Here is a 17,472-nt window from a genome sequence, read left to right as displayed (position 1 = left end):
CATATTGGATTTGGTCATGAGGGAAATGCTGCCAAGGAGAGGATGTTTGACTCAATTTACTGCCCTTTGTGATTGCTCCATAAAATATTGGATATGTGATGGAAAAGGTGGTGGGGGCTTGGGGGGGAGAAGGGGGTTTGCCGTGGAAAAAGAAGAAACTATTAAAGTAAAAAGTAAAAATGAAGGCAACGAGGAGTGATGGAATTTCCTGTGGAGAATGTTTATCTCTCAGAGGATTATATTTAACCTGGATGTGGGATCATTTTAAAAACCAGCCGTTGAGTATTGACCAAACAGCAGCATTTCAGTTCCAAGTAGGTCACAAATAACACTGGAGTCAGAAGCTCCATCCCTCTGCTGCCCAGACTCCAGGAGCTGAGGTTTCCTTTGAATTCCTGGGATTTATTATCCTGCTACTTTTGGACTCTGGCTGTTAACCCCTCCACTGCTCCTGGTTTTACAGCCATAGGCAGGAAATCCCAACCTGCTCTGCCTGATCTCACACCGTGCTCCAAGGCTCCTTCTTCCGTGGAATACACCCCCTGCCCCGACATCTGTGTCGACAAACCTGGATCACAGACCGTGATCCATAAATAACATGGAATTACGATCACGAGCACCACCAATCCATTCCTTTGGACTCCAACGACCCCATAATTATGCAGGATCTGTTAAAAGCTGGGAACACGTTCCCTACACGCCCCACTCAAGATTCCAGTCAGAGCTTTTAGCATCTCTCTCTTCCCGTCCAATCCCGCCCCAAAAACAAGAGTCTGGGAAAACGCGGCCGCGCCGCCTTGGAATAAGCGGCGTCAAAAATTCCAAGCAAATGAGTACCACATGTCTGGGAAGCAGCTCCTTTTCCTGGGCTGACCTTAGAGGCTGAGGGGCTGCCCCTTTCCTGAAGAAAGGACTGCAGAAAGGAAAATATCCCGGCTGCTGCTCTGTAAGCACAGGGATAAGATCCTGAATCCATAAAGGACACGCAGTGTGTGTTCGGGATAAGATGGGATTCAACAGCTCAGCTTAAATATTCCCATTTCCCAGGAGTTTCCCTAAAAGCTGAATGGGCTCCTAGAGAGTGGGAGTTACTCCCAGAGTGGGAGTTACTCACAGACAGGCATTGGATTTTAGGTTTTTATTGGGGATTCCCTAAATCGCTGCTGCTGCAGAATCCCCCCTGGATTTACTATTGTCCTTGGAATGAAAACTGGGAGATAAAGTCAGAGCACAAGCCCTGCCTCACCTCCAGGTTCCTGGAGGTTGGATTTTTGGGGGTCCCTGAAAGCATGTGTCAGACACGAGCAGCAGCAGGCCCAAGAATGCCACATGTTATTCCTTAACCTCTTTCCCAGCGAGTTCCTCCTGACCCTTTCCTTTGGATTAAATTACACACACTTACAAAAACTAATTGTCTCACACACATTCCAATTACAAGTCTAATTAGACTTTTCTAACTCTTGCCTGACCGACCTGGTGTGGAATCAAACCAGGCTTTTTGCTTTTATTCCATATTAAATTGGCCTGAAAGGCTTTTTGCAGCCCTGGAAGTTCAGGAGATAAAATAGAAGGGTCTGAGCAGATAAAAGGCTGAGCCAACAAAGAGCTTTCCAAGTTCATATCTGAAGGATTCATCGGGATTTAATGAATCTTGGACTGTTCCCTGCCCAGGAGGGAGAAAGGTCTGTGTTTTCACCATTCTCCTCTCTCCTCTTCATCCTCCTTCCTCTCTTTGGGCATCAAATTTGCCTTGGTGGGAATTGCTGTCTTTACTTGGCTATTAAGTGTTTCCAAAAGACCAAAACAATGCTCCATTCCAAGCTTTGGGATGGTTTCTCATCCAAACAGAGGATTATGTCAGTCCCTCCTGCTCTTGGAACCTGTCAGTCCATTTTACATCGCTTTGTTTTTTTGGAGGCTCTGAGCAGTCTATAAAAGACTTGCAGCCACATATTAAGGCAAAAATTGCAACCAAACACACACACAGTTCCATTCTGAACGGAATTCAAACAATCTTGACCACTGTGCTCAAAGGAGAGCAATCCATGATCCCACATCCAGCTGGCAGCCAGAAACAAGGAAAACGAGGCTGGTACTTGGGTTAGTCTTATCCAAAAACAGCCATTCCTTGAGGAACACCACAGGCTCACATTAGGAGGAATCACAGGATGGTCTGGCTGGGAAGGGACCCTAAAGATTGTTCCACCCCTTGCCATAGGCAGGGACACCTTCCACTAGCCCAGGTTGCTCCAGCCTGGCCTTGGACACTCCCAGGGATCCAGGGGCAGCCACAGCTTCTCTGGAAAACCTGTGCCAGGGCCTCGCCACCCTCACAGCCAAGAATTCCTTCCCACTATCCCATCTAACCCTGCCCTCTGGCAGTGGGAAGCCATTCCCTGTGTCCTGTCCCTCCATCCCTTGTCCCCAGTCCCTCTCCAGCTCTCCTGGAGCGCCATCTCAGGCACCCCAGGGCATCGTGCCCAACATGCTCAGGATCAGCCCAAGGAGCAGATTAAGTCCAGGAAAGTGGGAGTCCCGTTCCCTCTCTCCCTCTGCTGCAGGAACTATGCCTAAGTGAGCACCAGCAATTGCCACCCTCTTCTCTCCCACCGTTTCCCTGTGGCAGAGTCCATCCCTAAGGAATCCCAGTGTGCACTCAGTTCTCTGCTCACAATTCCCACCACCTCATTCACTCCTAATTAGCACGATGATCTAACGTTCCTTTCTGATCTTAATTGCCACCACACCCGTTACTCCAACCCTGGTTTGGATGTGCACACACACCACAAAAGCTGGAGTCATTACAATTCCTACCCAGCTCCAAAGGAGAGAATCGGCCCCTTGAATTCCCAAAGAACTCGAAGGCAGCGCTGCATTAATGACCCTCCTGGAACAACCATGAATGTCAAGTGCTCCCAGGGCAGCTTTTGAAGCCTCTCCATGGAGGAAAGGAGCCATCAGCTGGGACAAATCCAGGCTGGGAACTGCCAGGGGGATGGATCTGCATTTCAAACATTTAGTTCCATAAAACACTCTGAAAGCACGGAAATATGAGGGAGAAAAGGCTGATTCCACAGGACCTGAGGAGCCCAAACAGCCCAGTCCGGGTTCTGCTTCCTACAGGATGTGTCCCACCAGTCTCAGGACAGTATTCCTCATGGGAAGCACATAGAGGCTCTCCCACCTGCATGTGCTAGACAAAATTCCAGGGATGAAGCAGCGAGTGTGGAGCTGCCAAAAGGGGCTGGATCACTGAATGGAGATGGAGCCAAGATCTTTCTGTGAGGATGAGGTAGGGCAGGAAAAGGGAAAGGACCACACAAACCCTTCTAAAATCTAGTCTACAGTGACCAGAACAGGCTGGGAGAGCTGGGGGGCTTCACCTGGAGAAGAGAAGGCTCCAGGGAGACCTGAGAGCCCCTTCCAGGGCCTAAAGGGGTTCCAGGAGAGCTGGAGAGGGACTGGGGACAAGGGATGGAGGGACAGGACACGGGGAATGGCTTCCCACTGCCAGAAGGCAGGGAGAGATGGGATATTGGGAAGGAATTCCTGGCTGTGAGGGTGGGGAGGCCCTGGCACAGGTTTTCCAGAGAAGCCCCATCCCTGGAAGTGTCCAAGGCCAGGCTGTAGCAACCTGGGCTAGTGGAAGGTGTCCCTGCCCATGGCAGGGGGTGGAACTGGACCTTAAGGTCCTTCCCAACCCAAACCATTCCATGATTCTATGAAACTATCTGTCAATTAAATCCTGCTGCTGACATCCCACACTCCGTTGTTTTTCCCAGGAATCCATCAAATGCAAAGCAGTTCCACGAACACAAACACTTGTGTATCCCACACCATATCAACGGGAATTCCAGTTTCCAAGGGGACTTTGCCATTAGTTCCTACAACACACCACCACTGAAATGCAGCATCCTCTGTTTCCTGCATAATAAAAAATTAAACAGACTCTCAAATTACTAATTAGATGCCACTGTTTAATTAAGTGTGCACAGAATGGCCAAAATAAAGGAGTTTGAATTTTAATGAAAAGACAACAGTGTCTGACTGACATTCAAAAGGTTGGACCAACAGTGAGGAGAAATTCCTTTTAGGAGAACAGAAGCCCAAAGAAATAAAAATAGGTTTACAAGCAAATTATTTAAATGAGCAATCTGAGATATTTCACTTAAATGTATCTAAAATCAGCAGTGCAAAAGTAGGTAAATGAAATAACCATCAACCATAGCTCAGGTTGCTCCAAGCCCTGTCCAACCTGGCCTTGGGCACTTCCAGGGATGGAGCAGCCAAAGCTCTCCAGCTTCTTCTTGCCAAGTTTTAAACCAGTATAATCCAGGACTAACTTCCCAAGCAAAGCTTCTAAACATCAAAATTTGGGTTGGTCTGAAAATTCCTGTAAGACTTCCATGGAAATCTGATGTTTAAGGGGAAAAAATGGGGGAGGGGGAAAGGAAGAATTTAATTCCTGTGGCTGAACGAACACTGACAATGTGAAGTTTTGGGGTTTTCCCAATCCCACAGGCAATTCTGCTGTGCAGGGATGAATGAAGCAGGTTAATCCCAGTGTGGATACTCAGCACTCCATGGGCTGCAGTTCCATCCATAATTCATGGTGCTGACACGTCTCCCTGCTGCTTGGGAAAGATGAGCAGAGGGAAACATGACACAAGGAAGAGCTTTTTCTTCCTTTTACTCTCATTTCCACCCTCCCAAAAGAAAAAAATGAAGGAGTCTGAAGAAGCAGAAATAGTGACTAATCCCAAAAGTTTAAGAATAAATGTATTGCTCCCACGCAAGGTTGTCCACAGCCACCTGAGCACACTCATAAAAAGCAAGTCTTACATTTAATTGTTAGAAGTTAGGTAGTTTACCTCTGCAGTTATGGGCCTGAAACTGCAGGAAAACATAAATCCCTATAACAACAGCCAAGATCCTTCTGATGGTTCAAAACTGAATGTTGCCAAACATGGGAGATTTTGGAAATAAGTCTAAAAAACAGGGAGAGTTAACTATAGAAAAGTGAGTGATTTCTGGAATCACAAAATGGTCTGGGGTGGAAGGGACCTTACAGATCATCCATGGGCAGGGACACCTTCCACTAGTCCAGGTTGCTCCAACCTGGCCTTGGACACTCCCAGGGATCCAGGGGCAGCCACAGCTTCTCTGGAAAACCTGTGCCAGGGCCTCACCACCCTCACAACCAAGAATTCCTTCCCACTATCCCATCTAACCCTGCCCTCTGGCAGTGGGAAGCCATTCCCTGTGTCCTGTCCCTCCAGCCCTTGTCCCCAGTCCCTCTCCAGATCTCCTGGAGCCCCTTTAGGCCCTGGAAGGGGCTCTCAGCTCTCCCTGGAGCCTTCTCTTCTCCAGGGGAACCCCCCCAGCTCTCCCAGCCTGGCTCCAGAGCAGAGGGGCTCCAGCCCTGGCAGCATCTCCGGGGCCTCCTCTGGACTCTCTCCAGCAGCTCCATGTCCCTGTGCTGTTGTTCCCAGGGCTGGAGGCAGCTCTGCAGGGGGGGTCTCACCTGAGGGGCAGAGGGGCAGAATCCCCCCCTGCCCTGCTGGATCAGCTCAGGGCACAGGAAGGTTTCAGGGCTGGATCACATCCACCTTTTCATTCCCCAGCATCCCCAAATCCTCCACCTAGAGCTGCTCCCCATCCCTCCACACCCCCCCAGCCTGTGTTTGTGCCTTTTTCCAGCTGCCTTTCCCTCCTGAGCCAGCCCTGGCATTGCTGGCAGGGCAGAACCAGCGGGGTCATGGCACGGAACACTCCACCAGTGAAGTATCATTTAGTTTGTGTGCAATTAAAACCATTTCATTGTCTCATCAGCTTCCCCGTGATACCCAATTAAGTAATAACACAAGGAAAGGGCTCTTAATTAATGAGGAAAATCCTCTACAAGCCAGACACAGGTGTGTGTATCTCAAGCGAGGCCTAAAAGAGTTGAATAGATCATTTAATCTTTATTAAAAAAAAACCAAAAAACTCCCCACTCAAATTTGTACCTAATTAACTCAATAGCAGGATTCTCTCTGATTTCTTCCAAGGGGGTTAAATTCCTTGGCAATATTCAACAATCAAGTGGTTTAGGAAAGATTCAAATTAAAGCTGACACTTGGAGGGCAGAGTGATCACAATTTGCACGTTGTTATTCTGGGGTTGGAACAAATGGGTTTAAATCATGTTTCTTCCTGCAACGTTTGCACAAAATCAATCTCCTGTATTGGTATTGAAGGAGCACATTTGGATTTATTCTTATCCCCAGCTCTGCTGTTCGGGTTGAGCTAAATGAAAGCCCAGCACTGTTGGATTAATCAGTGCAACATCTTTTCAAAAAAAAACAAAAAAAAAAGGCACTAAAAAAGGCAGAATATCATCCCAGGATTTTTTCCTTATGCGGTTCTGCAAGTGGGATGGCAAAATTTCACTGCAAAAACGACATTTCCATCAAGGACAGGAGTTTTGGACCCCCATTTCTGCAGCTAAAATCAAGTGGACATATGTTTTTCAATGCATTAAATGCACAGGACCATTCTTTAGGACTGGAAGGAAAATTGTGGAGCCAAAAAGTGGAGCTGGGATGGATGAATTTACTATCCATTTCTCTCCCATCTCTGCTTGGTTTCAGTGACATTGCAACCTGCATCAATTGGAATTGTTCAAGCCACTGTTTTCTGACAGCCAATGTAACTCCCAGGAGCTGGACTTGCTGATCCTCGTGGATCCCTTCCAATCCAGGATATTCCAGGAATTCTAAACATCCCTAAGCTCCCCTGCTCATTTCCAGTCTCATTTTTTCCTGAAACGTTGGGAAATTCTCAATTTCTTCCCCTGAACGAGAATCAGGTATGGAAGCAAAGTCCTAAATCCTGACTTGAGGAGCAGGAATTGCAGAAAACATTATTTGCAGAGAGCGAGGCACATGGAAATCTGCACTTGCCTTTCTTCCCAGATGCTCAAGCACAGTCACCTCCCTTGAGAGATCAGCCTTCCACCTCTTTTTTCCCTGGATAGCAAAGGAAACCAGCTTTCCAGAAACTCAAATCTTATTCACAGCACAATACAGGTCTTTGATTTAAAAAAAAAAAAAAAAAAATCAAAAAATGTTAAAATAAAATTCCAAGTACCTATCCAGGCTACAGGATCTGGTCCAAAGACTTCCACAGCAGATCCCGACAGGAAAGGCTGACAAAGAGGACAGAGCTGGCAACCTGCACTTTCATAACCTCCCACTCCAGTTTTTTTCCCTCACAAGGTTCTTCCCTAAGCCCTGAATTTCTTCCTTCAGCTGCTCATTTCCAGCCCTTGGTACAAAGAAGCCACCGAGAGGAATTGTTCTCTTTGATCAATCCCGTCCCACTGTTCAGAAAACAGGTTAAAAGCCATTAATGCTGCTTGTGTTATCCGAGCACTTGCTGGGATCTCATCTTTCCTAGGATTTATTTAGCCCTGACTCTCCTGACAATACATCTGAGGTGTTCTTAGATCCCTTCCAAATCAGTCAGAGCAGCACTTGTGGTGGCAGAACTGGCAGGAAGGAGTTTGAAATGCAGACAAAGACTGATCAATGCACGTGGCATTTTTTGTGGAAAGCTCTAGGAATCATGTCTGCCTGTCCCTCAGGGAAGTCTGGCTTCAAAGACCACTTGGAGCCATCCAGGAATGCAACACATCACCTGGAGCCTGTGGATTTCAGAGCCTTTGTCTTGCTGCTCACGAGCCCTCACAGGATTCTTGTTTTACCCACCCTTCGAACTCCAGTTTTTACAGTTTCCTAAATTCTTTTCCAAAGGTTGGGATGGGATCACTTTGGGGAGGAAGGAAGTTTACAGCTGGTGTGCACACAGCAAGTATTCAGGGGGTTCTGTGATCCAATCTAAGGGAACAGATTTATTCCATAAATAAGACTTTCTCCCTTAACTCCCAACAATACAATTCCATCCCCCTCCAATACAATTCCACGCCTGTCTCCAGCTCCAGTTAATTTGAGCTCTATCCCAAACACCCCTTCCCACAGTGCCATCCTCCACAGGAATTTTCTCCTAGAACCAGGTGATTATTTGAAGGTGAAGGTTCCAGTCAGTAAAAATTAATATTTCGATTCCTCACACTACCTCAGGGTCACAACCACAGGTGACTTCCCACAGTTCTTCCTCCCTGGGAAGAAAACACTGTTCAGGATTCCATCAGTTTAAAGGCCAAGAGGGATCAGAGTTTGCCTAAAACTCCCCTCCTGCCTACACTCCCTGTGCTAAGCCAGACTTAGGCATGTTTTTTCTAGTCCTCAGCCTATTTTTGTGGTTCTTCCCTTCCCCTCCGACTGATCTGGGAGCTATTTCGAGATGCCGAGATGGAAATCAGGAAAGTCACAGGCACCAAACACAGAAAGGAAATCTGTTCTCTTCTAAGTATTTTCTTGCTCAGAAACCTTCAATCCAAAAAAAAAAAAAAAAACAAAACCAAACAAAAAAAAAATTGCCTTTTTTGCTACAGCACCAACCCTGGTGTTTACAGCAACCCTTGGAGCATCACTCATGACAAAAGGCCCTCTCCAGCTCTCTTGGAGCCTTTTTAGGCACTGGAATGGGCTCTGAGGTCTCCCTTCTCTACTCCAGGCTCCCAAAATCCTGTTGGATACACTGCTAGTTCATTGCAACCCCTCTAAAACCCATCCTGGTTTCGATAACCTGTTTGTAATAATAATATAACCTGGTTATAATATAAATATAACCTGTTTATAAGGTGATTATTATCATCTTTATTTGATAACATGCTGCCAATTCTCCTAATGACAATATCACTTGGTCCTAAAACGCCTCAGAAGTCCAGTTTGCTGAGATACAAGTGAAAGAACAGCTTCCCTGGATGCATCCCTGGAGGTTTTATCACGGATACTTCTCAGTGCTGCTGCTTAATTTGACAACAGTAATTTAAGCACAGTCAACTGGATTTAATTTCCCAGTGAAGACAAAAAAACCTGGCAACTTATTTAGGCATTATTAACTCAATATTAAGTTGATATTCACTTGACTGGGACTTGCAAATAGATCTGCTCTAATAAGGCTGAGCTCAAGTCACCCCTTTAGTCACTGAGGTTTGGCTGCCTCAGTTCTTTTATAAAACCACTTTTAAGAGATGTTTCTTTGAATTCACTTCCTGGTGTTAATTGGGTTGGTGGTTTGTTTTTTTTTTCTGTTCCCTACAAATCCAAAATGAAGCAAACCAGGAAGAAATCACCAGGGTTAATTATAACCAGGAACAAAATCTCCAGTGCTATTTGTGGCACCAGTGGATTTTTAGCCCCTCTCTACTCAATAAAACAAACACAGAAGGGAACTCTGGAACTACATCCCCATGGATTCAGGTATTTTGGGAAGGTTTAGGATGTGGTGTCCTTGAATCCTTTATGCAGAGTCTCCCAATTTTTGTGGTTTCTTGCTGTATCCCGCTCCTTGAAATGGAGGTAAAATGCCTGAGGGTTTTATAACCTCTCCTGCTACTGCTCATTCCTCCTGTTCCCACTCTGGCAGGAAACATGACTCCCAGAAAACTGCTCCAATTCAAACAGATTTCCGCTCTGGGAACCAGGAATAGACTCTGGATACTCCCCAATAACCTTAAAATGGATACTCCCATTACATTATTTCAATATAAAAAGATTTGCAGAGGGTGCTGATCTCCATCAGAGCATCTTCAGGAGAACAAATCTGAAATAAATTTAATATCCAGGTTTTTTTTCTGCTCCCCCTTTACTCAATGGCAACATCTCTAAAAGTACCACAGGAATCAGCTCCTGGAATCTACCTTGAGGCAGTGAAAGAAACACTGCCCTGTTTTCTCCTCCCCCAGGCCAGCCCATATTTCTGGATCCCTTCCAGCATCTCAGGATGTGCAGGAACCAAAATTGGATTGTTTTCCCCGGTGTTCTTCCCACTACCTTTTAATAAACAGAAACACCCACAGAAAGCAAGAAATATGAAATAATAATAAAAAGGTAACAATCACAGGGCTTTTCAGGCCAAGTAAAAACTAAAAACACTGAAGACACAACTTTCTCCAGGTGGCACAGCAGGAAGCAAAATCCAGGATCCATAAGCCCCTTGGCTTATCTCCATAGCCAGAAAATCCTGATAACAACAAGAAAAACACATTCCCGAATCAATGCCCTCCCTGCCCCAGGAGAAAGCTCTGCCGAGGTCCTTTCAGATTGAAAAACAAGATTGGCAAGCAAAGCCCAGCTAATCCTGGCTGCCAGCACATCCCAGGGAACGGGGTCTCATCTCACATGGAGATAAGATCTAAATCAGGACTTTGGCGGATCGAAGGCACCGGCCTAGACTGGGAACCACAATGAGAAAAACTCTGCAGTCCTGATGTCACAGAGAGACATTTCCATAGGACAGGAATAATTTGGTGCTTCAAAAGGAGAAATTCCACATAGGGAACGTGAAGGAACCCAACCAGGTGACCACCACCAGAGGGACAACATTCCCACTCCTTTGTTCCAAGCAAGGGGGGACATCGCCACTGTGGCATCTTCCAAGGCTTCATTCATCTATGGAATAGATTCCATTCATCTATGGAATATTTGCCATATTCCAAATGGGAAACCAAGGCACTGCTTATGCAGTTTGGGAATTAGAGGGGAATTGTGGGCATGGAAAGAAGTAAATGCCACGATGGGATCACGGGAACGTGGTTCCTCACCGGCAAAATACAACTCATAGCACAAAAGGCTGGAGAATTGGGAGATCTCCCCTGAATGAAGAAGTTCAGCACAATTCTGACCCAGATGGTGAATTCATCCCCAAAAACTCTCCATGGAAGACAGTGGAATTTGGGATGAAATGGTTAAAGCCAGCCACAAACGGTCTAAAAAGATGTGAGGGAAAAAGCCTCCCAAGGGCTGAACACAAAGAGCCTCAGGCTGTGTGTAGGGAGAAGGGGAAAATACATGGACCAGAGGCAGGGAAGAGCATCGGGAAAGCAGGAGAAAGTCAAGGACATCCAGAGGAAAACCTGAGTGGAAGTCACAGAAAAGCTCTGCGCGCACGTGAGCACGTCCTTAGTGCTGACAGGGAAAGATGACCTTGGAATACGGAGCAAAATGGGCTCCTGCTGCTTTCTCCAGCCTCTGCAAATGTGCCTTGGGCACCAGCACAGATTGCCTCCCAGGAATACCTGGCTGCCAGGGATTTCCTCTTCCCACAGGTCAAAAGGAACTGTGCACACCGGGAGCAGCAATGGCGTCAGCTGGAACTAAGCAGAGGAGGAAAGATTTCAGGGATCCTGGAAAAGAGTTCCAAAGGAAAGTCTAAGGAAAGGCTTGGCAATCTTTGCATGCTGGCATGCCAGGCTTTTTCTTCCCACTGGATTGAGGGTGCCAAGAGAAACCTAGAGGAGCTGCCTGTCAAACAGGCAGGAATCTGCTTCCAAGCAAGGCAGCGGCTTTTCCAGGCTCGGGAATAGTCAGGAAATGCTGCCTCAAAATGCCAACACTGCTCACTCCACACTCCATCCACAGCCTCCTGGTGCATCCACAGGTCATTGATCCCAGAGCTACAACAGGAATCCGGCACTAAAAGCAAGAGAAGGCCCCAAAGAAAGGTCGTGGAACTGAACAAGGCTGATGGGAGAATATGTGGATTTGAGTGATGGAACGATATTGCAGGGAAGGGAGAGGCCGGGAACTGCAGAGCCAGCACCTTTCCCACTAATAAGACACCTTCCCAGATGAAACTGCTGATGCATCCAGGAAAGGGATGAGCTAAACACAGGAGAAGGACACTTAGAAGGGGAAACGAGGTTCAAAGTCAGGCAAGAGTGTCCATAAAGAAAATGAAGCTTCTGTTCTATCCGTGGGGTCGGGATAACGAGCAGGAACAAATGGAATCCTGACCGGCAGCAGGAAAAAAGGGAGCACGTGACTGGACTGGAAAATCAGTTCAGATAGGAAAGGGAAGCCACGGCTGCAGCCTATCCCTAAAAAAAAGAGGGAGGAAAAAAAACACAGAGAAGGCAGAAGGGACACAAAAATTCTCATGCCACAAGGAATTACGGGAGATCGGCTTCCCGAAATCCCAGGTGACAGTTTCTCCCACCGAGTCACTGATTTGGGCCTCATCACGAGCAGTGAAGCTGCAGAAATCACTGGACTCTGGTGAGCCTTGACAGCAGAGAAAAAGAGTAGACATTTAAATCTATCTCAGTAATTGAATCACGATTGTGAAATGGCTGATTGCAATAATTGATTTCTGGGTGACGTTCGTGCTCCTGAGTTCTCATCTCGACGAAACACCAACGTAATCACAGAGTCACTTAGGCTGGAAAAGACCTCTGAGATACTGAGTCCAACTGGGATGAAAACAGGCATCACTTAAGATGCAGATTTTCTACAAATACAGAGGGGAAAAATTAAGGAATTTGCATATAGATGATCCACTTATACTCGCTCCCAAAAGTTTCAAAGTGCCTTTGGGATCAAAAAGGAAACAGCTACAGAGCTTGGAAGAGCTTCTGAAGCAAATCAGAGATTTAACTCCCCTCACAATCAATGGGAAGACACTGGAAAAATTAGTTAACAATTTCCAGAAAAGCAATTACAGGATAAAGCAAAAAAGTGGGTGACTGGAGATCAAACTGTGTCAAACCAAAACCGGTTGGTGGCACTCAGTAAAGAGGAGAATCACCAGCAAATCCCAGGAGGGGTTGGGTGGGAAGGGACCTTAAGGATCATCCAGTTCCATCCCCTGTGCCAGTTACACATCCCACTATTCCAGGTTGCTCCAACCTGGCCTTGGACACTTCCAGGGATGGGGCAGCCACAGCTTCTCTGGGAAACCTGTGCCAGGGCCTCCCCCTCCCCACAGGGAAGAATTCCTTCCTAAAAGATCCAAGATATTGGAAAAGCTTTGAGCTGAATTGGTTAAGCAGCTACTGGCAGCTTCCTCAGGAGGCTGAGCACCTCCAAAACGGGAAGATATTAAGGAAAAATTAGAAACCAATTTGTCAGGGATGCTCTGGACAAAATGAGGGAAAACTGAGTCAGAACTGATCTGGATTTATAAAGAACAGGAACCAAATTAACGAGAGTTAACTCCATGTCATGGAAAATAGGCCTTGGCAAACAAAGTGATGTCATCCTTCCAGGAGATCCCAAACCAGGGAGAGGAAGGGAAGTGCTGAAATGGAACAGGCAAACTTTTGTTGAGCTTGATTAAAAAATTCTCACTGGAAATGTCACCAAAACACACGGAACAGATTTGGGGATGGCGACGAAAAGAGCCAGCCATGGAAAATCACCGGCACCAAAGGGAGCTGGAGTAGAGCCCAGCACCATTTCAGAGGTGGGGAAAGTCCTGTAAATCCAGGGAACACAAGCTGAAAGCCACAACCTGAGGCACTGCCAGGCAAGAAACTGCTCAAGGCTCCCAGCACAATGCCATGAGTTCAACCTGCCCACAATAAACACCATTCCATTATGGAATCGAGGGTTCCCTCCTAAGGGAAAAGCTGTTGGGTATCAGACAAGAAAAGGCCTTTGGAAGCAGTAGTTGGAAATTAATTCAAATTACACTTTGAACACTTCTAGGTTTGGGGCAGCTGCCCCCTCCCTGGGCAACCTGTGCCAATTTTTACCACCCACATTGTTCCTTCTCTCCAAGGTTCTCCCACAGGTAGGGATGTCCCCCCATTCCCTGGAATCCCTCAGGAACCCACCCTGTCCCTGCTGTCTGCCCCAGCAGTCCTGGAAAGCAGAACCATGTGGGGAAGATACTCCTGAGCTGCTCCCCTACATTTGCTTTTCCAAGGGCTTAAATATATGAACAGTAACAAAAAGATAAAAACAAAATATACAAACAAATAATTCTTATAGAAGCATTTTCTTGCCTTGGTTTCACCTCTCCCTGGAAGCACAACAAGAGGTCAGGGTGACACTTAGGACAGTGTTTAGGTGGCCAAGTGGCCACCTCAGTCTGAACTCAGCACTGGCCACTCTTGTTCCACATCAGCTCCTCCTCCAACAAGCCCAAATCCAAGTGGAAACCTTATTCCAGCTGCCTATTCCACACAACCTCAAAAACAAGTGGAACACTGTTGGTAAAAGTCTCATTAAAAAAGAAAAAAAAGAAGAATATTATTTGTGGAATAAACTACTGCGGAATAAAACGTTCCCCACCGCCCTGGGCATCCTGGGGGTTGACTTAAACAACCGCATAACTCATTGTTTTAAACAACCCCCTAGATCCCCTTGTCCATTAAAAAAAAAAGCCAGTTGTCATTGCCTGCAAATCCAAGTGCAAAAAACCAACTGGAAAATGAGGGAACTCGGAACTTCCCAGCAGCCCCCAGGATGTGTTTCCTGCATCCCAATGATGGGATCGAACTCAGGGAGTTGGAATCTGATGGCAGAGAAAGCCCAAACCCTGGGCTTTAATTTGGGGCAGATAAAGAACCTGATGCTGTAAAAAGAAAAAAAAAAGCACATCTTTTTTATTAAGTTCCACAGCAAATTAGAAGGAAAAACCCTTTTCTGGTCTATTTTAACTTGTGCTGCAGTCGGCAATCTTTATCCATTTTATCCAAGAATTAGACATGCCTAGCAGGCACGATGGCATCTATTATTATTTTTTTTTGCCAGTTTAGTACTTTTCCTCTCATAAAATACTCAAAGCTTGTCTCCAATAATCCTCCCAAATCTCTAACCCTTGCTGAGACAAGGGAGGCAAAAATGCTCAGCCTCCAAATACACTCCAGCATTAATCTTCCTATTGACAAGGTAGGAAAGGCAAGATAAACCCCCTTTTTCTGCTCTCACTTCTCATTTCCCCACCTTCCAGGTTTCCACGTGACTGTTTCAGTCCAGGAGAGGAAGGAAAGACAGGGAGAAGGACGGGAATGTGGGGTTTTTATTCAGCTTTTACAAATCCCATGGGGGTAATTTCCTAAATGTTTTTCTGGGGAGCATCAACAGGCCCAAAGTTTCCTCTCCATGAAAGGCACAGAGTCAGCTGAAATTCCTGTGCAGTGCTCAGGGTTTCCAGCACATCCTTAGGAAACAAAACTCAGAGGAGCTTTGGGGAAAATTATCCAAGTCCCACTCCCACCCTAAAAAAATCCATTCAGCTCCATCAGCCTCAACAGCAGCTCATTCCCTACACAGGGAATGAAAAATAAAGAGCTTCCACGAATTCCAGAAGATCTGCAAATGCTGGATATACCTTAGAAGCCATATCATCCTTACTTCCTCCAAAAATCAGGCTTAAACAAATTTTATTGGGAAAGAATTCCTGGCTGTGAGGGTGAGGAGGCCCTGGCACAAGTTTTCCAGAGAAGCTGTGGCTGCCCCATCCCTGGAAGTGTCCAAGGCCAGGTTGGAGCAACCTGGGCTGGTGGAAGGTGTCCCTGCCCATGGAAGGAGATGGAACTTTTAAGAGTCAGTATTTTTTAATTCAGGGATTTAACAGGCAAAAAAACCCCACCCCAGACAGGTGGATTTTATTTATTATCACTGAAACAAAAACCTTCCCCTGGTCCCTGAGCGACACGAGAATCCAGGAACATCCCACGGGACCAATCCACTGGCACTTGGAACCAGCACAAAAATGCAGTTTAAGTAGTTTGGAAAAATATCATAAAGTAAGGCAAGAAGACTTTTCCCATTCAGTCATTTCGGAATTTCTATGGACTGAACATGAGAACTTATGGATTTTAAGGAGTAAAACCGAGTTGATGAGGAAGATCCCGGTGTGGGCACATCAGGGAGTTAATGCAGGACCAAAACACAGGAATGCTGCAGCACATGGAGAGACTTTATGGATTGCAGAGGAAACAGAAAGTACAGGGAGCTCTTGTGCTGCGGAAAGGGAAACCAGGGGCCTCTGCAGATACAATCAGGCCCCAAAGGCAGGGCTGGAGATAAATGAGGATCCTGATCCGCACCGAAGGAAAGAGGGAGCAGGGAAAGGAAGATATAAAAGCGGTGTTTCCCTTTTGGCAGCTCATCCACTGCTCCCAGCCTGGGAGCTGGGAATGTGCTCAGAGCTCAGGGGTGGAAACCTTTTTCTCCTCCAGAAAGGTCTGAAATGCCTGTGGCAAAAACACCTGGATTTCAGCAAGGTGGAATTATGTTTACCCACAGCCCTCATGGCAGGTGGGACTTGGTGACATTCCAGTAGGGAATGTCCCACTTCCCCAGAAAGGAGATCCAATTCCACAGTGGTTGCCTTCGAGAACGTCCCAAAACCTGGATTAAACCTTCCCCAAACCTGGATTAAAGCTTCCCCAAACCTGGATTAAAGCTTCCCAAAACCTGGATTAAAGCTTCCCAAACCTGGATCAAACACCCCCTTCCCATGCCTGCAGTGGCTGCATTTGCACCTCCATGTCCAAGCCAAGGTTCCTGAGCTCTTCCAGCAGATTGGATAATTCAATTTAGGCTCAATTTAATTATGGTTTTAATTATGCTTTCAGTGGAGGTACTGAAGGCCTTTCCCAGAGCTGCTGCTCCAAAGTGGTTTTATTTGCCTGAGGAATGCTTGCAGGAGCACCAAGAGCAGCATCACCTGTTTTCCCTGGTTTTCCCTGTTATCCCTGTCATGACTTATGGAACTAAGGGACCAGGAAAACTCAACTGCACAGTGGGGTTTTAAAAATCCCTGGATAGTTCACCTGCTGCAATGCAGACTTCACGTGGAATTTGACAGATGATCAGGAAGGATCTCCACATGTTCCCCCTAAAAGTCCATATCCCAGAGTTATTCCACATTAGTTTTGATACAATAAGTATGATTTAAGTTTCTCATTCCAAGGAATATTTCCCACTACTGAACAAATCCCAAACACCTTTGTGGCACACAGTCATTCTGCTTCCAATCCCTTTGTTCCAGAGGAGAATGGATGCGATTCCACCTCTCCAAAAAAAGTGTGTCTTTGCTACCAACCAGGAATTTTAATCAGCTGAAGGATACACCAAAAACCCCCCAGATCTGAGCAATAATATCTGTAACCCTTGCCCCACATTCCCTAAAATAAAGGCCACATGATTTGGGAAAGATTCCTTCTGAAAATCATCACCATTTCCTCGGGTAAATAAAAAGTCGCGATGCAGAACCAGGTAAGTTGATATTTTCAACTTCCAGAACAAAAGTTAATCAGATTTAATAGATATTTCATGCAAAATGCACATTGCTGAGTGATATAAGTCCTTTGATAACTACACACATCTTACAAAAACAAATCTGCAGAGCATTTGTAGGTTGGGGGGTTTTTTTTATATGCTCCATAAAGGTCAAGAAAATCGAGGAAACAGTTAAAATTCAAAAGCAGAAAGAACTGAAAAAAAGAAAAAAAAAAGAAAATAAGCATTTGGCCTCTTAGTACTAATTTCCTTTTTCTTTACATTGCTCAACATCCCTCCTCAATTTGAGCCCTAATCAACAACCACTTCACAGCTCACATTTTATGAAA

At 46.0% G+C, this 17,472-nt stretch overlaps 1 protein-coding gene across 3 annotated transcripts in view; it reads right to left on the bottom strand.

Annotated features, from left to right (window-relative positions):
- FAM168A (family with sequence similarity 168 member A) overlaps window positions 1-17,472 on the bottom strand; it is a 78,949-nt gene that overhangs the window by 60,483 nt on the left and 994 nt on the right. The gene's annotated exons all lie outside the window — the stretch shown is intronic.

The sequence above is a fragment of the Pseudopipra pipra genome, chromosome 2 (assembly GCF_036250125.1).
Source record: "Pseudopipra pipra isolate bDixPip1 chromosome 2, bDixPip1.hap1, whole genome shotgun sequence".
Lineage (NCBI taxonomy): Eukaryota > Metazoa > Chordata > Aves > Passeriformes > Pipridae > Pseudopipra > Pseudopipra pipra.
The sequence above is the reverse complement of the archived record's forward strand: the minus strand, read 5'-3'. Positions and strand labels throughout refer to the sequence as shown.